The following is a 25,275-nucleotide window of genomic DNA, read 5'->3' as shown; positions in this document are numbered from 1 at the left end:
AAAGTTTTCTGCCCACTCCAAGGCCCCACCAGACACAGTACCAAAAATTAAGAGGGCATTGAACAGGGTGGGCAGAGATGTTTAAACACAGATAGCCAAGCACAGTGTTCTGATGGGAATAATTATAATTATAACCCCGCCCCCATCTCCCTCATAAGTTGGTACCTCTGAACAGGGCAATAGCCTTTATTCTCAGTGGCCCGGAGTGCCTTCCATCAGCTTCGGCTGGTGGCCCAGCTATGCCCCTATCTGGACAGGGATAGCCAAACTACCGTTGGATTAGTTCAATGCGCTATACAAAGAGCTGCCTCTGAAGACAGTTCAGAAACTTCAGCTAGTGCAGAATTCAAAGGCCAGGTTGCTCACTGGAGCAAGACCGTTTGAGCATATTACACCGATCCTGGTCCGATGTCACTGACGTTTCTGGGCCCAATTCAAATAATAATAATAATAATAATAATAATAATAATAATAATAATAATAATAATAATAATAATTTATTTATACCCCACCCATCTGGCTGAGTTTCCCCAGCCACTCTGGGCGGCTTCCAATCAAGTGTTAAAAACAATACAGCATTAAATATTAAAAACTTCCCTAAACAGGGCTGCCTTCATAGAATCATAGAATCATAGAGTTGGAATAGACCACAAGGGCCATCGAGTCCAACCCCCTGCCAAGCAGGAAACACCATCAGAGCACTCCTGACATATGGTTGTCAAGCCTCTGCTTAAAGACCTCCAATGTCTTTTAAAGAGAAGATAGCTGCTTATTTCCTTCGCATCTGAAGGGAGGGCATTCCACAGGGCGGGCACCACTACCGAGAAGGCCGTCTGTCTGGTTCCCTGTTAACCTCAGTTCTCGCAATGAGGGAACCACCAGAAGGCCCTCGGAGCTGGATCTCAGTGTCTGGGCTGAACGATGGGGGTGGAGACGCTCCTTCAGGTATACAGGTATACAATTCAAGGTGCTGGTTTTGACTTAAATGGCTCAGACCCACAATACCTCAAGGACCGCCTCTTTCCATATGAACCTACCTGGACCCTGAGATCACCTTCTGAGGCCCTTCTTCGTGTGCCTCCGCCTCAAGAGGTCCAGAGTGTGGCAACACGAGAACGGGGTCTTCTCTGCAGTGGCTCCCAGTCTGTGGAATGCTCTCCCCAGGGAAGTTCACCTGGTGCCTTCATTATATACCTTTAGGTGCCAGGCAAAAACATTCCTTTTTAACCAGGCCTTTGGTTGATCTATACATTCTATGCCCTTTTAAAATGTGTTTTCAGGGGTGTCGGCTATTGGGTTTTTGTTTTTATTTTTACTATGCATTTGTGGTTTTATATCTTGATTTTATTCTGTGAACCGCCCTGGGAGCTATTTTAATGTATAGCTATTTTAATGTATAGCAAACTGACAAACAACTTTTCAAAATATGAAGTAGAAAAAGAAGCAGCAGAGGAGACATTGTCTATTTCCTTCCTAATTAGCTATCATATCCTCAGAATGACAGCCAAGAGGGGCAATCTAACCCAATGAAGGCTAGTTACCAAAATGAAAAATAATCCTCCTAGGGTGCTATAAAATTTCTACTCTACGCCACAGTCACTAACTTACTGAAAGCCACATGTGCTTGGCATTTTCCATGTCTCAGCTTCTCCCCAGAACACTGGTCTTGTGCAGGCTTGAGCCAGAAATGGAGAAAACCTTGTTTTCTGTTCCTTTTCATGTGTGTTGGAAATGGCTTCCTGTTCACTGCAATTTTCAGTAGTTTTGTGCCAGCTGGCCCAGCAGATGAGTGTGCCTTGCTTCAAACACAGAGATTTGGTTCAGTTGGCATTCAAGGAGAACCAACATAATTTGCACTTCCCCAAGCAACATGCAAACGGAAACACAGCCAACCCTCTCGATTTTACAATTCAGTTTTCCAGCAAAGTAATCCATGCCCCCTCACAAAAAAGATTTATTTTATTTTTAATGGGGACTAAATTATAAGACTAATAATCGCAAATGGATGTGGGCATGGTGTAGACATGTTATTTCTATGTGCCTAGCATAGTAAAACATTGGTTCTTTTCCTCCTGCATTCTGGGAATTATTTCTATCTTCCCTTTGCTTCTAAAACAGACTATAAGACCTGTTTATAATCAATCACGCTTCTCTCCCTCTCTTTCACGCACAAGGCTAAAGGTCTGTGCCTGGCACAGATCCTTTTGTATATCATTCCTTACATACCACACTTGTCTCTTTTAGTTCACCTTTAGTTCACAATGATGTGTAAATCACAATGATGTGTTAATCCTCAATGTATAATTAATTGTGTGAGTTTATATAACAATCTAAACATTAGTAAACACCTTAGTCATAACATTATCAATCTTAGTCATAGGTGGATTAAGAGCTTATATGCCTGTCTAAATACAGCTCTAACATTCTGTCTTTCATGTGCCAAAGATCTATGGAGCTATGTAAGCCCGCCTTACATACAAATGAGCCAATAGGATTTCAGTTTCTTTGTCTTGTATTGAGCCAATCAGCCACTAGCACATTCGTGGCCATGCTTGTTGTAACTTTGAATAAAAGGAGATGCTGTGAGGCTGGAGGAGGAATCTCTCTCTCTCTCTCACTTTTCATCTGGCACACACGCAAGCTCCCTGAAAGAAAACATCTCGTCTGTCTTTATTCATCTCTACAGACCCCCAAAATCCACATCTGGTGACCCCGACGTGATCCTGAAGAAGGGTAAGTAATCAGATCCCAATAGAGATCCCTTTAGAGCCAAAAGCATTCCTCATACTAATCCGACTGGGAAAAAGTCTAAAGCGCTTAATTCGTTAGTATGGGAGGGGATTTAAGTAAGGTGCAAAAGGCTCATGCGAAAGAGCTTCTTTCGTTAGTAAGACAGACAATAGACAAAGTCCAAATTTCTCTAAAAGAGATTGAACAGCTGCTGCAGGAGATAAATCATCAATGTCCTTTTTATAAAGCAGAAGGCACATTGCAAATTAGCACATGGGAGAAAATCGGCAAAATTTTATTCTCTGAGCCACGTGCCCAAATCAGCTGCCTACTCACGTGGCAAAAGTGTGCTACCGCCATAGCAAAATTAGAACAATCTTCTCTTTCAATTTCTTCATTGCTGGTAACTGAAGAAATCACTTCCCCCCCGCCATACCCCCTGATTTTGCCCCCTTTGTCTCCTTCATCACCTAGCAGAAATCCCCCTCCCTTTTCTCCTTCCCTTGCTCCTGCGTCGTCTCAGCTTTCTGAGACCCCTCCCCCTCTCCCTGCTGTAAAAGTTGTGGCTCAGCCTGCTGCTTTTTCTGCTGCTGCTCCTTCTCAGTTTACAAATTCCCCCCCAATCCCCCCTCACCCCCCTTCTCTGCCTGAACAAGCAAATCAGCATGCCTTTGTCCCTTCCTCTTTGTCTCTAGACCATGCTGCTTTGCCAAAACAATATGGAGCCGTCCGTGCTGGGCTTTTACAGGCTAAGCAGGATGGGCTTTTTTCAATGGAAGAAACAGCTGCATGGGCTGGTGAAATGCCATTAATTTTTCCTCTCACTTATCAAAATGCTCCTGGAGGTCAGCAATTACAAGTTTATCATGAAAAATTGCCTTATGCTGTCATGAAAGATCTCAGGAAAGCCATTAGTGATTCAGGTCTTAAATCTTCTTATGTAATGGGAATTATAGAGGGCATTTCTACCTCTTTTACAATGATTCCGATTGACTGGAAAGATTTGATGAGGATGATGTTATCTCCAGCGCAATTTTTAGTTTTTGAAAATGAATTTAAACATGCCGCCATCGCTCTGGCTGATCAAACGCATACAGCAAGCCAGCTTTTCGGCGCTCCTCCATTTGAGACCCTGGCTGCCCAAGCCGTGTTGTCACCTTCACACCTTCAGCGCACTGCAACTTGCGTGCAGCGTGCATTTCGTAAAATTCCTGTCTCAGGACAGCCACTGAGTTCTTTTGTAAATGTTAAACAGCAGAATACAGAGCCATACCATCAATTTGTGGACAGATTGAAGGAATCGATCTGTAGACAGATTGATAATGAAACGGCTCAAAGTGAGTTGCTAAAAAAATTGGCTTATGAGAACTCTAACACAGACTGCAAAAAATTGCTGCAATCAATCATAAGCCGTTCAACATATTCCCTTGCAGATTTGATAAAAGCGTGTTCGGAAGTAGGGAGTCAATCTCATACAATGTCTTTGTTTGCCAATGCACTTCACGCTTCCGTGATACAAACAGGAAACTGTTATAATTGTCACCGGCCTGGTCATTTTGCAAAACAGTGCAAGGCCCAAGGTGGGACTGCACAGAAGAATAATAATGCAAATACCACAACCAGACCTTCCAAAAAATGTCCAAAGTGTGGAAAAGGCTATCATTGGGCAAATCAATGCAGGTCTCAGGGAAACTTCAGTGGGCCCAGTCTCTCGGGCCCCAAAGAATAGAGAGATGTCAGCCTTTGGTTTCTGCTGCTGCAAAAGTTACTAAAAATATGCCTTCTGAATTTGCCATTGATTTGATTAATCAAGAAACCAAAAACACTGCATTGCCTGGTGAAATCATAATCATGGCCAGCCAAATGGCAGGTCCACTTCCTCCTAATATCACAGGTTTAATTTTACCTAAATTTTCTGCTGCAAAACAAGGCATTCATGTCATCCCAGGTGCCTTGCCTCCTGACTATGTGGGCACAATCATGGTTCAATTTTGGAGCCATATGCCCATGCAGTTAACAAAGGGTGAATCCTTTGCTCATTTGGTGATGCTGCCTTCACCACCTGATGTTGTTTATGCAATTGACACTAATCTGCACAAGCTCTCTTTATCTTTTTCCCCTCAGCTTCTAGCTGTGACCCAACGTATTGGAAGAGAGAAACTCCTTCGTAAGTATAAAATCAATGGAAAAATATTAGAGGGTCTGATAGACACTGGTGCGGATGTTTCGATTATTTCCATTAATTTTTGGGAACAAAATTGGCCGCTTGAAACTTCTCCTGAAGTGTGGGGCGTGGGAGGTAATCAGGCTTCTTGCAAAAGCGCACAGTGGCTGCCTGTCTCTTTGCCTGATAGCTCTGAAGTTATTGCATATATTCAGCCCTGTGTGCTCAAAATTCATCTTAATTTGTGGGGAAGAGATTTGTTGCAACAATTACAAGCAACGATTCAAATAAATGAGTAAGTTTGTGCTTCCACTTACTTGGAAGTCCACTGATCCTATATGGATTCCGCAATGGCCTCTTACTACAGAGAAATTGATTGCTTTGAGACAATTGGTCGATCAGCAATTATTAGCTGACCATATAGAACCTTCTGTCAGCCCTTTCAATAGCCCAGTCTTCGTAATTAAGAAGAAAAATGGGAAATATAGAATTTTGCACGATCTGAGGTCCATAAATAGCATCATTGAACCCATGGGGCCTTTGCAATGTGGTATGCCTAATCCAAATATGATTCCACATTCATATCAATTGGCTATAATAGATCTGCAGGATTGCTTCTTCTCTATTCCCCTGCATGAAAAGGATCGCAAATTTTTTGCTTTTACAATTCCAGAATTAAATAATTGTAGACCATCTAAGAGATATCACTGGAAGGTTCTGCCACAAGGAATGATAAATTCCCCCACTATGTGCCAATATTTTGTGGATAAGGCACTTCAATCCTTTCGTCTTAAGTACCCACATCTTAAGATTCATCATTATACGGACGATATCCTTTTTTATTCTCCAGTCCTTCCCCCTAATTGGAAACATGATTTAATAACCAGTTTGTCTTTGTATGGTTTAAAAATAGCTCCAGAGAAGGTTCAGGAATCTTCCCCCTTTCAATATCTAGGACATAAAATGATAGCTAGTTATTCTATTCCAATAATCCCTGAACTTCATATTTCAAAAACAATGAAATATGTACAACTGCAACAATTGCTGGGAAATATTAACTGGATAAGGCCTTATTTTAAAATCCCACTTGAAGTGCTAAGGCCACTGTTTTCAGCCTTAAAAGGCCATCAATCTCCAGGTGAGCAAATCACCTTGAACTCTGATCAACTCAAAACTGTTGCACAGTTGAAAGCACTCATGCGTATTCATTGGGTGGATCGAGCGATTCCTAATGTTATGCCTGATTTGGTCATAATGACGGATTCTGTACAACCTTTTGCTGCAATTATTCAGAAAGGTCCATCAAAAGTTCATATACTAGAATGGCTTTATTTACATCATGCACCAAGAAACACAGTAAACCCTTTAGTGGATCTCCTTGCTCAGCTCATTAGCAAGGGACGACGACGTTGTAAGCATCTTTTTGGTGTTGATTGTAATCAAATTATTGTCCCTATGCCTTTAGAACAATGGGAAACAGCTCTTTCCACTAGCATGGATTTACAGTGTGCGTTCGCTGATTTTGTGGGTCAGGTGGATTGTCATATTCCACCCGATACGCGCCTGCAAATGAGCAAGCAATTCCCTATGTCTTTCTCTTCTATCATTTCCCCTGTTCCTTTGAATGCCCTGACTGTTTTCACTGACGGGGCTCCTTCTAGAGGAGTTGTTGCTTGGCAACAGAATGAGGAGTGGCATAGCCTGTACACTCTCCCACAAAAGTCTGCTCAGCGTTCTGAACTTGCAGCTGCTATAAAAGCTCTGCATTATTTTTCCTCACAACCAATTAACTTGATTGTTGACAGCTTATATGTTTCAAACGTCATATGTAGAATGCAAGGCAGTTATGTAAGTCCTTTATTAGATGATAACTTGTTGAGTCTCTTCCTGTCTTTGCAACTGCTTCTTTCTAATCGTTCTCACCCACTCTTTGTAGTGCACATTCGCTCTCACCAACCTTTTCCAGGTTTCATTTCAGATGGAAATGCAAAAGCAGATTCTTTGCTAAAGATTTTGCCTGTCTCTCCTATAGAAAGTCATGCTTTTCATCATCAAAATGCAAAAGCCCTTAGCCGCCAATTTCAAATTTCATTGGAAGAGGCGCGTGCAATTATTCAGCAGTGTCCTCAATGCTCCAATCAGATTGGCCATCCCAGCCCTGGGGTTAATCCCCGTGGACTGGAAGCAAATCAGTTGTGGCAAATGGATGTAACTCATTTTGCCCCTTTTTCACCCTGGAAGTTTCTGCATGTCTCTGTCGACACATACTCTGGCTACCTTTGGGTTACGCCTCAAAGAGGAGAGCAAGTAAAACATGTTTGCAATCATCTTGTTCGTGCAATGTCAGTTATGGGCAAGCCTCATTCTATAAAAACTGACAATGCCCCAGCGTATTGTGCAAAAGGCTTTGCTAAGTTTTGTGAAACTTGGGATATTCATCATCTGTTTGGCATCCCTTATAATTCACAAGGTCAAGCTATAGTTGAACGCTCTCATCGTACCCTGAAAACTGCACTGAACAGGCAGGAAAAGAAAGCAGGCATTCCAAACTCACTTTCAGAAAAGGAAAGTTGGTTGTCAAGTGTGCTTTTCACTCTTAATCATTTGAATATCTCCATACAGGATCACCAATCTTACACACGTCTTCAAAAGCATTTCCAGCAAAAGGAAATTCTTCCAGCTCCACTGGTGCGCTATAAAATTCTACCCTCCAATGAGTGGAGTGAACCAGTGAAATTGATTACATGAGGTAAGGGTTACGCTGCAGTTTCTACTCCACAGGGTGCTCGGTGGGTTCCTGCACGTTGTATTCGGCTGCACCATGGCGTGGCGACAGGTTCTTCCGGATCCATTGCCTCAATTCAACCACCAACTCCAGATCACCCGCGATGTGACGTCCAGCCCCCCCAGGACTCGTAAGCGGGGACATCGCAATCCCCCAGTGACGTGGGGCCAAATAAAATCGCTCTCTCTACAAGCTGAACAGTATAGGAGAGAACAGCAACTGGAAGCAAGCCCTACTAACCAGCTTCTATCCCTCATTGCTTGTCTTAATATGAATTCCATGATAATTCTCATTTTCAGTATTTTAATTTTGCCTCTCTCTACTTCAGCTCTTCCTACTGGTGATTCCACATCGTTAAATGTATGGGAATCGTTTGCAAGGACGCTCAATGTCTCATCATTTTGCCTTACTCAGCAAGTAGCCATTGGTGATATCCTTGGCTCTTGTCTCATTCCAGTTTGCCATGATCCTCATGACATACAGAATGATACTTGGTTTTTCTCATTCCTACCTCAAAATGATTCACTTCGTACCCTTGGATATAAAGGCTATCACAATTGGGGAACGCAAATGCGTGAACGCCCACCTTTAGCTATTGATTTGACAACACCATATGTAGCCTCTTATAACGCTGTTTGTGCACGTATGGTCAACTGTACGAAACAGAACTGCGTGAAAATGGGCAAAAATAACTTCAATTGCTCTGATTATGTAAACATTTCTTATATATATAAGTACACAGAACTGCCAGCAGGCTGGTTTTGGTCCTGCCCAGGTTACACTTTCAATTACATTCCGGCAAACATTAGTCACGGCACACCTTGTTGTTTAAGCCGTCTGTCTATCATATTGCCTGAAAAACATCATTTCTCTTACTCTAGACATCAGCGTAGTGTTGAATTGTCTGATGACTGCGATGATCTTGTCTCTCTCCCTAGCAGGTCTGAATACATCTCTTTAGCTGTCTCTCTCTTAGGTGTTCCAGGTTTGGCTGTGCGTAATAGCGCAAATATTAATTCTTTAGCTTGCTCTGCAGCAAAATCCCTGAATATTACGTCTAAGGCGCTTCATCTTCTCAACACAGAGCAAGCTGAACTTCGCAACGGTTTATTAAGGTCGAAATCTACCTTGGACTACCTACTCATGGTACATCATTATGGTTGCGAACAATTCAAGGAAATGTGCTGTTTTAACATCACTGACAATTCTAAGGCCGTTCAAAGGCAAATTTCTCATTTGCAAAATCTCACTCACCACATCAAAGAGGATATCGGATTTTCCGGACTCTGGGATTCCTTTTCCTTGTGGTCGACGGCGTGGCTACCTAATCTCAAATGGCTACGCGATGTCTTTTATTATACCATTATTATTGTATGTATATTAATTTTGTTTTGTTGCTTTCTCCAATGCATTCCTAGCCTTACAAATCTCTTTTCTCGCCTTCTCTCTCCTCCACCACCACCTAGCGCGCTCCTTGCAGCCTATTATGCGAAATGGCAACGCCACCAGTAAGTAAAAAACAAAAATAAAAGGGGAGATGTGGGTAGGATTATTTTGAGATTTGTTGGCACACCACTAATCTTGAAGTACTTTTGCCCCATCAAGCCTAGCAGTATTATTTCCGGCATTTGATGGCAAACCACTGATCCGGAAGTATTGTTGCTTTATTCACCGAGTTGCCTTACCTCGCTAAGAAGAAAAAAAAGGAGGAGATGTAGACATGTTATTTCTATGTGCCTAGCATAGTAAAACATTGGTTCTTTTCCTCCTGCATTCTGGGAATTATTTCTATCTTCCCTTTGCTTCTAAAACAGACTATAAGACCTGTTTATAATCAATCACGCTTCTCTCCCTCTCTTTCACGCACAAGGCTAAAGGTCTGTGCCTGGCACAGATCCTTTTGTATATCATTCCTTACATACCACACTTGTCTCTTTTAGTTCACCTTTAGTTCACAATGATGTGTAAATCACAATGATGTGTTAATCCTCAATGTATAATTAATTGTGTGAGTTTATATAACAATCTAAACATTAGTAAACACCTTAGTCATAACATTATCAATCTTAGTCATAGGTGGATTAAGAGCTTATATGCCTGTCTAAATACAGCTCTAACATTCTGTCTTTCATGTGCCAAAGATCTATGGAGCTATGTAAGCCCGCCTTACATACAAATGAGCCAATAGGATTTCAGTTTCTTTGTCTTGTATTGAGCCAATCAGCCACTAGCACATTCGTGGCCATGCTTGTTGTAACTTTGAATAAAAGGAGATGCTGTGAGGCTGGAGGAGGAATCTCTCTCTCTCTCTCACTTTTCATCTGGCACACACGCAAGCTCCCTGAAAGAAAACATCTCGTCTGTCTTTATTCATCTCTACAGACCCCCAAAATCCACAGCATGGAGAGAACTGAACTTCACACTGGGAAAAGGAGAAACCGGAAGGACTCAGCTACACAGGTCAATTTATAACGTTAAAAATGTGTTGTAAAAATGTGGCAGCAGATGGCACTGTATAGCAGAATGCAAAAATGATTTATTTTATTTATTTATTCATCTTATACACCACCCTACAGCCAGAGGTCTCAGGGCGGTTCACAACAAGACCATAACATATAAAATCAAACCAAAAGCAGTAACCCAATACCCCCCCCCCAGAAGCCATATTCTAAAAGGGTGTTGGATGTCAATAAGATCTACCAAAGGCCTGGTTAAAAAGGAATGTTTTTGACTGGTGCCTAAAGGTGTGTAATGAAGGCACCAGGCGAACTTCCCTGGGGAGAGCATTCCACAGGCAGGGAGCCACTGCAGAGAAGGCCCCGTTCTCGTGTTGCCACCCTCCGGACCTCTCGAGGAGGAGGCACACAAAGGAGGGCCTCAGAAATCAATGGCAGATTGCCTTGGGAGCTTCCCCCACCCCCATAATGTTTATTTTCCCCATAGCATTTTTTGTATCTGTTATATCTGTTAACTAATACGGAATGACCACTCCCCGCTTAAAACGGGGGGCGCCCTTTGCGTGGACGCGCGCAGCCCTGGATCTGGAGCGGCCCCATCAGCATAGGCTTGGCTTTGCCTTCCCTCAGGTGGGATACCTGGAGGTCCCCGCCTACCTCAGTCAGTTGTCCAATCCCACTTGGGGGAAGCGTTGCCAAGGAGACCAGGCCAGGTAGGGGGAGGGATTACCTGCCCACACAATACCTGGGAATCCTCACTTGGCTCCAGAGCTTCTCCCACCCTACCCACCCTCAGTTAATGTCTTCCTTTGCAGGTTAACTTTTCTTCATAGGTTTTGCAGGTTAACTTTTCTTCACAGGTATGCGGGCGCTGCTACGATAAGGTCGCAGTTAAAGGGCCGGAAAGGAATTTCCCGGCATTGTCAGGTTTCGCCTTTCCCGTAGCAAAACGTCACAACTTTGGCGGTATCAGGCCTTGGGCGGAATCCTTTAGTCCATCTTCCTCTTTGCAGCGGCGATACCAGGGTTCCCCGTTAAATGGGTTTCTGAAGGGAGGCTTTGACCGTACGCCGAAAGGTCGTCATTGCTCTCCCCTGCGGCGGTGGCGTAACGGGGGTGGCTATCTCTGCTTGAACATATGTTCTCCAGAGCCGGCCTATCCCCCCCCCCACACACACACTGGATAACCCTGAAGCTCCCTAGGTCCCCGGCTGGGGACTGGGGAGGGAGAACGCCCAATGCCTGAGCCAAGGTCTACCCACATTTGAAATTTAATAAAGTTGTGGCCAATTTAATCCCATAGCACATTGTCTTGAGTCATTATTACACATGATGGGTGGGGGGACCGCTCGGGATCTAGGGACTCCGCCTGTCCACGCAAATGCTCACTGCTACAGTTGTGTGGTCCCAACCTATTTCAGAACTTGAAATGGTGTTTCTGAGCATGAATTTAGATTGCACAGTGCAACGCACAGTGTTTTGGAAGTGCCACGGTGGAGCACAGAGCTTCAAATCTCATGAACTAGAAAATGTGCCTCATTACCTGACATTGGAAACTTCAACCGGTCCAAAATGCAGCTGTGGTTGCCTTTAGAACTATTATAACCCCTTTTTCTAAAACAGCTGAATTGGGCGCCAATTTAATTTCAGGGCCCAATTAAATGTGCTCATCATTTCTCGATAAAGACATTATGTCTTTTTTATAATGTACGGGAGTAATAAAGTAGAAGATGATGTAAACCTTGTGCCTGTGTTTACTTGGAATCCTGTGATGTTAATTTATTATGTTCAGTATGAAAATTTGTCCCTGTATTTTTAGTTCTAGATCTCCCTTTCTACTTTTAATTTTGTTTGCTTTATTTGGCATCCGTTAATATACTTTATTATGTTAGCAATATATATATGCCAATAAGAGTTTTTAAAGGTGCTCATGTTACTGTTTAAAGTCCTGGAGAAATCTTTGCCTATAAGGCAGATGCTCTAAACACTGAACTTTAGCCCTTCACTCAAGGCTCAGTTTCTAGGTCATGTAAGGTGTACCACTAGATCATATGGAATATTTCACAACATCTCCTTTGAGGTGACAGCCAGGGGGTGGTGGGGGGGACGACAGAGCAGTCTCTTACCTAACCTTACCTTGGGTTATAATATACAGTGGTACCTTGGTTTATGGGGGACGCGGGTGGCGCTGTGGGTTAAACCACAGAGCCTAGGACTTGCCGATCAGAAGGTCGCGGTTCGAATCCCCGCGATGGGGTGAGCTCCCGTTGCTCGGTCCCTGCTCCTGCCAACCTAGCAGTTTGAAAGCACGTCAAAGTGCAAGTAGATAAATAGGTACCACTCCGGCGGGAAGGTAAACGGCATTTCCGTGCACTGATCTGGTTTGCCAGAAGCGGCTTAGTCATGCTGGCCACATGACCCGGAAGCTGTACGCCGGCACCCTCAGCCAATAAAGCGAGATGAGCGCCGCAACCCCAGAGTCAGTCACGACTGGACTGGTCAGGGGTCCCTTTACCTTACCTACCTTGGTTTATGAACTTAATCTGTTCTGGAAGTCCATTCTTAAACCAAAGCCTTCTTAAACCAAGGCGTGCTTTCCCATAGCAGCGGGGGACTCAATTTACAAATGGAACACACTCCACAGAAAGCGGAACATGTTCTGCTTCCAAGGCAAAGTTCACAAACCAAAACACCTACTTCCAGGTTTGCAGCATTCTTAATCCAAGTTGTTCTTAAACTAAGCTGTTCTTAAACGAAGGTATCACTGTATACACATCACTTCACACATCCATCCATCTCCCAAAGTGAGTTACAATAGCAAAAGACCTAAGAAATTCAATAAATCAATAAAAAAATAGACTCCTCAGAGTTTGAGTCCAAAACAAATGTCATGAAAAACACCACAAAATATACACCATGCAGGATAAACTCCATCGAAACCCCCGACAGACACCAGTGTTCTCCAACTGCCTAGGTATAACCTGACTAAAGTTAAAAGATGTGTTGCTTGATGTGAGCTGTTTTATTTCTCCCGCAAAAGAGCCTTCAGATAAAAATAATAATTGCAGAGGTCCAGAAAGAAAAGTTGACACACACACACACACACACACACACACACACACACATTCTTGCACCTGTCAGGAGACTGCAAATCATAAGCTCCAGGCACCCATCTTTGTAAACAAATGGTGCTGGGATAAATATTGTCAGATCTGTCTTGTAATCTGAAGGAAAGGAAAGCAACCACCCAAAGGGAAATCATAGTGGGGTGAAAATCTGTCGAAGTCAGGCTTTTTTGTGGTGGTGGAATTTTGCCTTTCACTGGAAACCAAGGAGCTTTGTTAAAAACCTCCCTTCCGCTCCATCCCCAGGTGAACCACAAGGTAGAATTAATCACAGCCCTGCAGATAGCAGAACCATTCAGCCTAATTAATGCGCTCTGTTAAAGGGGGAGGGGGAGGGGGGAGAGGAAAAAAAACCAGGAAGTTGGAAAGATGGTAAACCTAAAGGAAAAAATGCATGCAAGAACTGGGCACAATTTGCAGCCATCTGTCTGGAGGTAACAAGACAGCAGATGATGAGCTGAATATGAGTCAGCATTATTGGTCTCATTGCAAAGGATGCCAACACCATGCTGGGCTCCATTAATGGGATCTTATTATGAGTTAGCCATGGGAGGTCATTTGGCCTTCCTGCCAGAGACGTTAGTGAGAACTTTTGTTCTTGGAGAATAGCGTTCAGCTCTGGTAAAGGCGTCTCAAGAAGCACAGTATAGAATCATAGAATCATAGAGTTGGAAGAGACCACAAGGGCCATCGAGTCCAACCCCCTGCCAAGCAGGAAACACCATCAGAGCACTCCTGACATATGGTTGTCAAGCCTCTGCTTGAAGACCTCCAAAGGAGGAGACTCCACCACACTCCTTGGCAGCAAATTCCACTGTCGAACAGCTCTTACTGTCAGGAAGTTCTTCCTAATGTTTAGGTGGAATCTTCTTTCTTGTAGTTTGGATCCATTGCTCCGTGTCCGCTTCTCTGGAGCAGCAGAAAACAACCTTTCTCCCTCCTCTATGTGACATCCTTTTATATAACCTTTACTCCAACAATAGTCATGTGCATTTATTTATTTATTTATTTATTTATTTATTTATTTATTTATTTATACCCCACCCATCTGGCTGGGTTGCCCCAGTCACTCTGAGTGGCCTCCAACAATTCTGAAAGGCCAAAACCCCATCATCTTGATTCAAAATGGCATCCAAACATAGACAAAAAAGCCTGCTCCTTGATCTCAGGAACAATTACTCAAAATTTGGTTGAAATTAACACAGATTTGAAAGGTTCTGTCTGCCATCTTGATTCAAAACAGTGTCCAATTGCATCCAAATGCAGATGAAAATTTGCTCCTTGATCCCAGGAGCCATCATCAAAAGTAATAATAATAATAATAATAATAATAATAATAATAATAATAATAATAATTTATTATTTGTACCCCGCCCATCTGGCTGGGTTTCCCCAGCCACTCTGGGCGGCTTCCAACAAAGATTAAAAATACATTAAAACATCAGTCATTAAAAACATCCCTAAACAGGGCTGCCTTCAGATGTCTTCTAAAGGTCATATAGTTGTTTTCTTCTTTGACATTGATGGGAGGGTGTTCCACATGGCGGGTGCCACTACCAAGAAGGCCCTCTACCTGGTTCCCTGTAACTTGGCTTCTCGCAATGAGGGAACCACCAGAAGGCCCTCGGCGCTGGACCTCAGTGTCCAGGCACATTGATGGGGGTGGAGATGCTCCTTCAGATATACTGGACCGAGGCCATTTAGGGCTTTAAAGGTCAGCACCAACACTTTGAATTGTGCTCGGAAACATACTGGGATGAAAATTGTTCATCTAGAGCATGGATTCTACTACGGAGCCATGGTCCTTCTGTGTGGTCATTGTTATGCAGTAGGCAGCCCTCCCTAGAAACTTCCTCTAGGCACCAAACTATCATACTCCTTTGTTCTGCTAAACTAGAAAAGGCCACAGCTCAGTGGTAGAGTATCTGATTTGCAAGCAGAAATGCCTAGATACAATTCTTCATGTCTCCCTCGGGAACCACTGATAGCCAGTGTAGAAAATATTGAATGAGGTGGACCAATGGTATAAGCTCCTTCTAGTTATCTCTCGCTTGGATTACTGCAATGCGCTCTATGTGGGGCTACTTTTGAAGGTGACCCAGAAACTACAACTAATCCAGAATGCGGCAGCTAGACTGGTGACTGGGAGCGGCTGCCGAGATCACATAACACCAGTCTTGAAAGACCTACATTGGCTCCCAGCACGTTTCTGAGCACAATTCAAAGTGTTGGTGCTGACCTTTAAAGCCCTAAACGGCCTCGGTCCAGTATATCTGAAGGAGCGTCTCCAATCCCATCATTCTGCCCGGACACTGAGGTCCAGCGCCAAGGGCCTTCTGGCAGTTCCCTCACTGCGAGAAGCCAAGTTACAGGGAACCAGGCAGAGGGCCTTCTCGGTAGTGGCACCTGCCCTGAGGAACGCCCTCCCACCAGATGTCAAAGAGAAAAATAACTACCAGAGTTTTAGAAGACATCTGAAGGCAGCCCTGTTCAGGGAAGCTTTTAATGTTTAACAGACCACTGTATTTTAATACTTTGTTGGAAGCCGCCCTGGGTGGCTGGGGAGACCCATCCAGATGGGCGGGGTATAAATAATAAATTATTGTTGTTATTATTATTACTATTATTATTATTAAGCTGCCTTTATAAAGCACAAAACATGGATTCAGCACCTCGAACTCACGGGCATCGTTGCATTGTACAGTAGTACCTCGGGTTACATACGCTTCAAGTTACATACGCTTCAGGTTACAGACTCCACTAACCCAGAAATAGTACCTTGGGTTAAGAACTTTGCTTCAGGATGAGAACAGAAATTGTGCAGCGGTGGCATGGCGGCAGCAGGAGGCCCCATTAGCTAAAGTGGTACCTCAGGTTAAGAACAGTTTCAGGTTAAGAACAGACCCCCAGAACGAATTAAGTTCTTAACCTGAGGTACCACTGTACATCGTTGGGCCCCCAATGAGTGGCATCAATAACTGGCTGCCATTTTAAATTCCCCACAATGTCCCCGAATAGCTAGAATGGACCACATTTGCGGACCTCCGGAACAAATTAAGTACTTAACCCGAGGTACCACTGTATCTACCACACTGCATGCACAACAGGAAGTATACTGCAGTCCCTGAGATGCTATGTGGCAATGAGCTTGCGGTGCAAGGAAGCCCCAGGGGATGTTAATTAACTAGTGAGCACCGGGATGTGCAATGGCATTCCAATTATTGCAATCTCTCCTAGAGAGAAATATGAAATGGAATGCGGATTCTAATGCAAATGCCTCTGCCTCACACTGTGGGCTGTGAGGGGCTGTTAGCTGATCTCTTCTGGGCCAGAGATGCACACAGATGCAGCAAATTACAAAGCTGAGGTTTACTTTGTATTTAATCAATCGCTATGAGAGAGAACATTTTAATCACTTCAGAACTCACTAGAATCATGTTCCATTTCAGTCAATTTCATAGAGAATGTGAGAGAGGCATTCATTTCCAACACGCCTTTTAGGCAGCAAATCACAAAGCCAAAGCGCTGAGGTTTTTACTTTTCATTTAATCCCCCAAACTTTTTAATCACTTCACTTTGCTTAGTCGTATTGTATTTTACAGCTGCATCGCCAACTGCGGATAGGCAACCAATCACAAGGTTGGGCTGACAACATCGTGAAACTTCCTGATTAGCTGCGCTGCCGCCAATGCTCTACAGTAACTGAGCCACTGGAATCCTCAAGCTGTTACATCATATTTGTGTAATATGTGTGCCTAAGGCTTCATCCTCAGCGCTCATCCCACAACCCAAGGATATAGATTGGAAATGCAAAATGGCCTTGTAGTTCCTGTCGTTGGAAGCTCAGGGGTGCCCAGTGGCTAGCAGTGCCTTTTTACCAGTTGGTTCTCCAACTATGAGCCCTTTGGGGTCAGACATGACTTGGCCACTGTACTCCATGTTCTGGTGATTTCCAGACTTGATTACTACAATGTGTTCTATGTGGGGCCAGCGGTGGAGCAAGCCTGTATTCTGCTCTGGTCAGACCTCACCTGGAGTACTGTGTCCAGTTCTGGGCACCACAGTTCAAGAAGGACACTGACAAACTGGAACATGTCCAGAGGAGGGCAACCAAAATGGTCAAAGGCCTGGAAACGAGGCCTTATGAGGAACGGCTAAGGGAGCTGGGCATGTTTAGCCTGGAGAAGAGGAGGTTAAGGGGTGATATGATAGCCATGTTCAAATATATAAAAGGATGTCACATAGAGGAGGGAGAAAGGTTGTTTTCTGCTGCTCCAGAGAAGCGGACACGGAGCAATGGATCCAAACTACAAGAAAGAAGATTCCACCTAAACATTAGGAAGAACTTCCTGACAGTAAGAGCTGTTCGCCAGTGGAATTTGCTGCCAAGGAGTGTGGTGGAGTCTCCTACTTTGGAGGTCTTTAAGCAGAGGCTTGACAACCATATGTCAGGAGTGCTCTGATGGTGTTTCCTGCTTGGCAGGGGGTTGGACTCGATGGCCCTTGTGGTCTCTTCCAACTCTATGATTCTAAGCCAATCAGGCACCTGGGGCGGTGCGTGTGCCCTGTGCTGGTCCCATGGGTTACCCGAGAGGCGAGGTCCAAGTCTGTTCCATGGTCGAAGGTGCAACGTGGAGGCAGTCTGTAGTAGCTGAAGCTGGGTGCAGGGCAGGGAGTCGGGCGAAGTCAGGAACAGGCTTGCAAGCAGGGAGCCAGGGCGGGTCAGGAGCTCAGGCGGGAAAGCAGGGCAGGGTTCAGGCAGGAACAGGCTACCAACAATGTTGCTCCCGCAACCTGGGACTGGGGCTGGCTGGCTTTTATCTGCCCTGAGGCATAGGACGGCCCCGATCCTCTGGTGACTCACCTCTCCTGCCCTGGAGGCGAGCACTCCTCCTGCAGGAACTTAGTTCCCTCCGCCTCTCTGCCCTGAGCCTCTGCAGCTCAGGAGAGGCTGGAGGGTTACTGGACCCAGAGGCAACCTCAGCTTCCCCTGACGGGGCTGAGAGTAGAGCACCTGCAGGCAATGGGTCCTCCATCACCTCAGGAGCCAGAGCAGACTCAGCTGATTCCTGCACCTGAGGATCCAGCACAGGTGAGGACCCTTCAGGCTCAAGCCCCAGCCCCGGCTCAGCTGGCTCTGGAGGCGGGGACTCCTGTGCAGGCTGGGATTCCTCAGATTCAGCCTCCGAGTCCCAGGCCATCACATGCCCAGAGGAGGGGCCAGCCGCCTGCGGGGCAGGGCAAGCGGGGGGGTAGGACGCTCTATTGGGCCTCTGAGGAGTCTGCCTGCCTCCTCCCTCTCAGCCGCCCTACAGGTGAGGGGGAGGTGGTGGACAGACAATCTGGGGCAGCGTGGAGCCTGTGGCTGCCCAAGCTACCACGTCACTCCCAGGAGAAACGTGTGGCTTGGGCACACTGCAGGCCCCACGGTGAGTGCCACCCAACATTTTGTCACCCCCCTCAGTAGTGACACCCGGGGTGGACCCCCCTTACTGCACCCCCCTTCCTCCTCCCCTGTGCGGCACTACCCTTGAAAATGACACAGAAACTTCAGCAGCCATTTTACTGGCTGAGGTTCCATTTAGATCTCATATAACCCCTGTTTTAAAACAGCAACACACATTGCCGGTTTGTTTCTGGGCCTCATTGAAGGTGCTCACATTGGTGTTTAAAGCCCAAATGACTCAGACCCTGAATATGTGAAATGTCACCTTCTTCACAACACGCCCTCTTGGGTACTGAGATTGGTAGGAGAAGGCCCTCTTGGTAGTTACTCCACCCTCAGAGGTTTGGGGCATGGCAACCTGGAAGAGGGCATTCATTGTGGCAGCCCCTAGGCTGTGGAATGGCCTCTGCAAAGATATGGGTCTGGAACCTTCATTATATAGCTTTCAGAGAAGGCTGAAGACATTCCTCTTTACCCTGGTTTTTGACAATTGATGTGTATGTTTTTAGGACCCGCCTTATTTTAAATTGCTTGTTTTTTATTATTATTATTATTATTATTATTATTATTATTATTATTATTATTATTATTTACTTATATCCCGCTCATCTTGCCAGGCCTCCCCAGCCACTCTGTGTGGCTTCCAACAGGATATTAAAAACACAACAAAACATCAAACATTAAAAACTTTCCTAAACAGGGCTGCCTTCAGATATCTTCTAAAAGTCAGATAGTTATTTATTTCCTTGACATCTGGTGGGAGGGCATTCCACAGGGTGGACACCACTACCAAGAAGGCCCTCTGCCTGGTTCCCTGTAACCTCACTTCTCTCAGTGAGGGAACCGCCAGAAGGCCCTCAGAGCTGGACCTCAGTGTCTGGGCTGAATGATGGGAGTAGAGATACTCCTTCAGGTATAGGGCAGTGTATATATTGAATGAAGAAGAAGAAGAAGAAGAAGAAGAAGAAGAAGAAGAAGAAGAAGAAGAAGAAGGATAAGAATAAGAATATATTGCGGTCTAATGCTGTAATCCACCCTGGAACCTTAAGGTGAAGGGCAGGAAATAAATAAATAAATAAATAAAAGCTGTGTTCCAACATGTTCCATTACCTAGAGTCACCAACCTCCCCTACTTACTGCCAGGGACCAGCTGGACACTGAGAAGTGGTGGGTCAACTGATGAGTGGGCACCAGAAGAAGCAGGGTTGGAGAATGACTTGGAATAAGGGATCAGTGAATTGGAGGAGTCTGTAACAGCCAAGAGACTGAGAGGAAGAGGGACTCAGATGGACCCCCTCCCAGTTTGGGCATCTTACAGAGCACTCTGGATTAAGGCAGATTCTGTTTCAAAGTGCTGAACCCATGTTCAATCTGAATCTTGTGCTTGGTGCACACCGCTAATTTTGCAGCCCCACACAAACCCATACGTACAGGCCTATTTCCATTTCTTCTGTAAAATAAGCCAAAGTGCACGGATTGGTCTAGGAGACTCAGCCGATCACACATTGCATAAGCCTCCAATGATTCCTACAATCTCCTTCCTCGTCCCTTAGAGTGACTATAGTCACCAAGAGTAGAATAGCACATTCATTTCCTTTGTGGAATTTGTATCTGTCTATCATTGTATTTTCCGGGCAGAGTTATTCATAGTGCAGATACACTCCCTACAAATATGCCCTAGAATAATTTTCTTTTCTGATTCCCAGCTGATTAGCAAAGTTCACTGCACATTATTTATCTTCTTCTGCCTACTCAGCATACATCATCCTCTGTCACTCATCTTCAGTTGCTCGTTTCTGTTCAATTATCATCACCTGAAATGGCTCATCTCGTTTACCTCCCATGCATTCCATAGTCATCACCTGACATCATTTTTCAATACGGGATTCAGACAGCCATTTCCTTTCCCAATTATGACTGATGGCAATTAACTGGAATTAGAATATTCATGCCAGCCTACCCAGGAAATTTGCCACCCGATGCTGATCACAGCGATCATTACCGCTAATAGGAGCCCTGTTCATATGCTCACTTAGGTCCTTCTCCTTAAACTTCAGACCTTCAATGGACAGATGAAGTCCTGGTCATCTAAGAATTAGGTCCTCTCAAAAGGTCCTCAGCACATGATGGCTATTGAAATAATAGACTTGAACATCTGGTTCTGAATGGTTCCATATAAAACAGATTGATATGGAGGATGCACCCCACTACCAGGTATTTGGAATTCATACACTTCCAAAATGACATTTGAAATTAATCTGCTTTCAAACTGGACTTAGTCTGAGTAAGTGGAACATCACATCCCCAATGGTGTCATTGGGCTACAGACTTGAAAAGCATCACCTTCAACAGCAGATGCATGCAAAGTGGATCACCAGGTGGGATGGAGCCACTACACTATCTCCTTGGAATGTGGGTTGTTGTAGCTTACAGGGAGGGGCAAGCCAGCAGGGATGTCAGCGCAGTGCAAAGCTACCAATGGAGCCAATCCAGAGCTTCTGCTGGTGCGTTTGCACCATGGAGACCTCCTCACAAATTAATACCGATGTCTAGGACTAAAAATGCTAAAGGCAGACTCAAACTTGACGTCAAAATATTATTTCAAATCACCATAACAAGAGAATAGAATGAATCACAATAGCAGGTCTCATTTCTCACCAGTTCAAAACAAATCAGCAAATTTTAAATCCAGATTTCCTACCAGAATTGAAGGGGATCAAAACGAACAGTATGTCTGAATTAGAGAACTGTTCCCCTCCACTCTTCATCAGTGGTGGCTTATGGGCCAAAAGAAAATGCTGCTGTATAGCCAATCTCCTTTTAAATATCACCAGACTCTGTAGTAGTTGGTGCTGCATATCAGCAAGATATCCTTTTCCTTAAAAGAGATTTAAATGTAATAGGGCTGCAGGGAGGGAACAGATTAAATTGCTTCACGGGTCACTTCTGGCGTACAGGCTGCCTGTTGCAGGAAGATGGACCAGTTGATGTCATTGATCTTCTCCTCTTTATCATCATCAGGAATGTTCCTGGCTTGAAGACATAGCTGGGTGAATTTTATACTCATTGATCTAAGCCAGCCTATTTTCTAATTTGAACATAGTTAGGAAATAATTGAATGACAATTAATCACTGCAGCTTTTGGAAAACTGCTTTTTTTTCCCTCTTAGCTGCTGCACAGGGGGAAAAAATAAGGTTCCATAACTCATTTCTGCCAAAACAAAAAATAAAAATGGAATATGCAGCCGATTGGTTTTAATAACAAGAAGTTAATGAAAACAGTGATTTGTATTTTAAAAAACATTAATCAATTACAAAAAGGCATGTATTTTAAGCCAAATCCTTTCCATTCTGTGCACAGTTTGTGAAGGTCTTCAACCCTAGGAAGTGAAGACTGACTATGAATGAAATAATAGACCCATAATAGATGACTCCGGGGGACATCTAGTCCAACCGCCTGCAATGTAGGAATCTCAGCTAAAGCATCCATGACAGATGGCCATCCAACCTCTGCTTAAAATCTTCCAGGGAAGGAGAGTCCACAACCTCCTGAGCGTGACTGTTCCAACGTCAAACAGCTCTTAGTGCCAGAAAGTTCTTCCTGATGTTGAGTCGGAATCATTGGAGAGGAAGAAAGAGCACAGAAACTTCTGCTGTCTTGCATGGAGTCGGATGTAGCTTGCTGTACAAACCTAAGAGTCATGTCCGTTGCACCACCTGGGCTTTCAAATGGCCCCTCGACTGTGACAGCCTGTTCCCAGCAAAGTGGTGAGCAGAGAATGATACCTGCAGTCTGCAGGTGATACCTGAAGTCTGCACAGCTCTAGGAACAAATCACATTATCTCAGCGTTTAGGGGGTCCTAAGAATTCCTGGGCAACACCGGGTACATAATGTAATGCTTACTTTGTTTTAGATAAGTGGTGATAAGCTCTTTCTTACACATGTGCATCGATGCATGGGCACAAATTATTATATATACAAAAGCTACCCAATTTGATGGGTCTGGTTCGCCATGCTGCATCTTCCTTGGCCTTCCCCAACCTCCAGATGTTGTTAGACTACAACCCCACCCCACCCCCAATCTGTGATCACAGAATGTGTATATGCATTGTCTTGGAAAAGGCTGAAACACCTTATTTTCTGTGCATGGAAACAGCCAATCAACCAATCAAGAGGTTTGGAATATTCCTTTTTTTAAAAAAAAAATTATTGATTTTCATACATTAAACCAAACAAAAAAGACATACATAACACATTCACACAAAAAAAAAAAACATAAAGAATTAACATAGGACAGCAACAGATTAACTACATTAACTACAAAACACATAACACTAACTGACTTCCCTTCGTCTCGGTATCAGAATGTGTTATATAGTTTTTCTATCTGCAGTTTCTTCTCCTCAGACCATTCTTTACATCACAAGTGTTATATCGCACCTACTGTAATTTTTAGATTTTTTTACCTCTGTTTCCATGTATGCCATAAATTTATTCCAATCATTATTAAACTTTGTGTCTTTTTGATTTCTTATTTTCTGTGTCATTTTTGCCAATTCTAAATAATCAAATAGTTTGGATTGCCACTCATTTATAGTTGGGATTTTTGGTGTCTTCCAGGTTTGGAATATTCCTTATGAAAAGACCCTTGGCGCAAAGGCTTCTGATGAGACCCAAGTAGCTGTTCGCTCCTTTATAAGAGAAGATCATTTGAACAATGTCTGTTTCTCTGACTTTGCTGCTGTACCAGTTCATAATGGGTCAGGAGGTGGCTTGTTCTAGACTGTGACCTTGCTCTAAAGCAGCCTTTCTCAACCTGTGGGTCCCCAGATGTTGTTGAACTACAAATCCCATCATCCCAGCAAGCAAGGCCAGAGCTCAGGGATGATGGGAGTTGTAGTCCAACAACATCTGGGGACCCACAGGTTGAGAACTGCTGCATTTAAAGGGTTTAGTTTCATCTGGCTGAGCCTTACGTTGCATCAAAATATTTATATTTTTTGCCATGCTACAATAACAAAAACGTATGGTTTCAGACAGATACTGTACATAAGAAACCCCCATGGGTTTTAGAGCTCTCTGCGATTTGAAACGGTTCGTCACCCCAATGGCCAAGTTAAAAGCAAGGGCCGTAGTTGTGGAAATATGAAAATGCTCCACTTAGACCAGCACAAGCACCATGATAGAGATTTAGTGCGGCTAATCATAATGGTGCTCAGGCACATGGAGGTGTTGGGGAAGAAGTCGTTTTATCAAAGTGACAGCTTGATGGTGCATAGATACGGCTCTGTTATGACTCCCATGTCATGTTTGCTCAGTTTAATCAGGCAGGCAGCATTCTTGTTATCATCCACCTTTTGGGGCGGAACAAGCTGTGCATTGGGGGCAATCTGAATTTAGTCTCACATGTTCATGTTACATTGCTGGTGACAAGCTTCTCAAAGGCAGAGTTAGCACTGGCCAAAGACTGATATGGAAGTCAATCCCCATTACCACCAGCATCCACCCACTTGCCTGGCCTTTGCTCTTGTCGGCTTTTTAATACATCAGTGGTAGTCAGAAGGTAGATCAGAATTAACTGGTAGATCTAGGGGTGAAAACTCACCCGCCAGCAAATTAGAGGAGGCAGATTGCGGGGAGACACTTCACAACATTTGCCATTTACTCCTCTGGAATAGGAGGGCATTGGCAGAAAGTACAGCCTTGTACTTGGAGCTATGAGCTCTTTTCAGGTGGTCAGCCTGATCATGTGTTAAGAGCCAAGGGGTGCATGTGCGGGCTTCACCCACAATGCCCCCTGCATCACCTGAACTGAACAACTTCAGAAGCCTCTGCACAATAGTAAAGGTAAAGGGACCCCTGACCATTAGGTTCAGTCATGGCCGACTCTGGGGTTGCAGCGCTCATCTCGCTTTATTGGCTGAGGGAGCTGGCGTACAGCTTCCGGGTCATGTGGCCAGCATGACTAAGTCGCTTCTGGAGAACCTTCCCGACGGAGTGGTACCTATTTATCTACTTGCACTTTGACGTGCTTTCGAACTGCTTGGTTGGCAGGAGCAGGGACCAAGCAATGGGAGCTCACCCCTTCGCGGGGATTCAAACCACCGACCTGATCAGCAAGTCCTAGGCTCTGTGGTTTAACCCACAGCACCACCCACACAATAGGAACCCTGAAAATGAAGAACTTCCAATGGCAAGAAGACATCAAAGGCCATTTAGCTGAACGTTTCAGCCTTTTTCACCCAGGTCCAAAGAGGCAAAAGCAGGTCCTGTGATGTCAAGTGATTGACAAGTGACAATCTCCACCCATTTGTAGAACCTGACCCATGTGGGTGATTGGGATCCTGCTCACTTGCTATATGAAGTTCCCCTCACCTGCACTAAATGCATAAAGATCAGAGTGAAGTAGGGAGTGTGGGACCAGCACATGAAAACCATGCCTCAAGCGCATATTGGGTTTGTTGAATGCTTGAGATGATGACAGCAAATCTGCCCCCTGAGCAACTTTGAGCATATACAGTGGTACCTTGGGTTAAGAACTTAATTTGTTCCGGAGGTCCGTTCTTA

General features: G+C 44.4%; 1 long non-coding RNA gene across 1 annotated transcript in view; it reads left to right on the top strand.

The window, feature by feature from the left end:
- The window catches only part of LOC309529737, a 903,093-nt gene that overhangs the window by 342,252 nt on the left and 535,566 nt on the right, over window positions 1-25,275 (top strand). The gene's annotated exons all lie outside the window — the stretch shown is intronic.

This window comes from Podarcis vaucheri (assembly GCF_965113315.1).
Source record: "Podarcis vaucheri genome assembly, chromosome: 3".
In the NCBI taxonomy this organism is placed as follows: domain Eukaryota; kingdom Metazoa; phylum Chordata; class Lepidosauria; order Squamata; family Lacertidae; genus Podarcis; species Podarcis vaucheri.
This window is presented reverse-complemented; position numbering and strand designations above follow the sequence as displayed.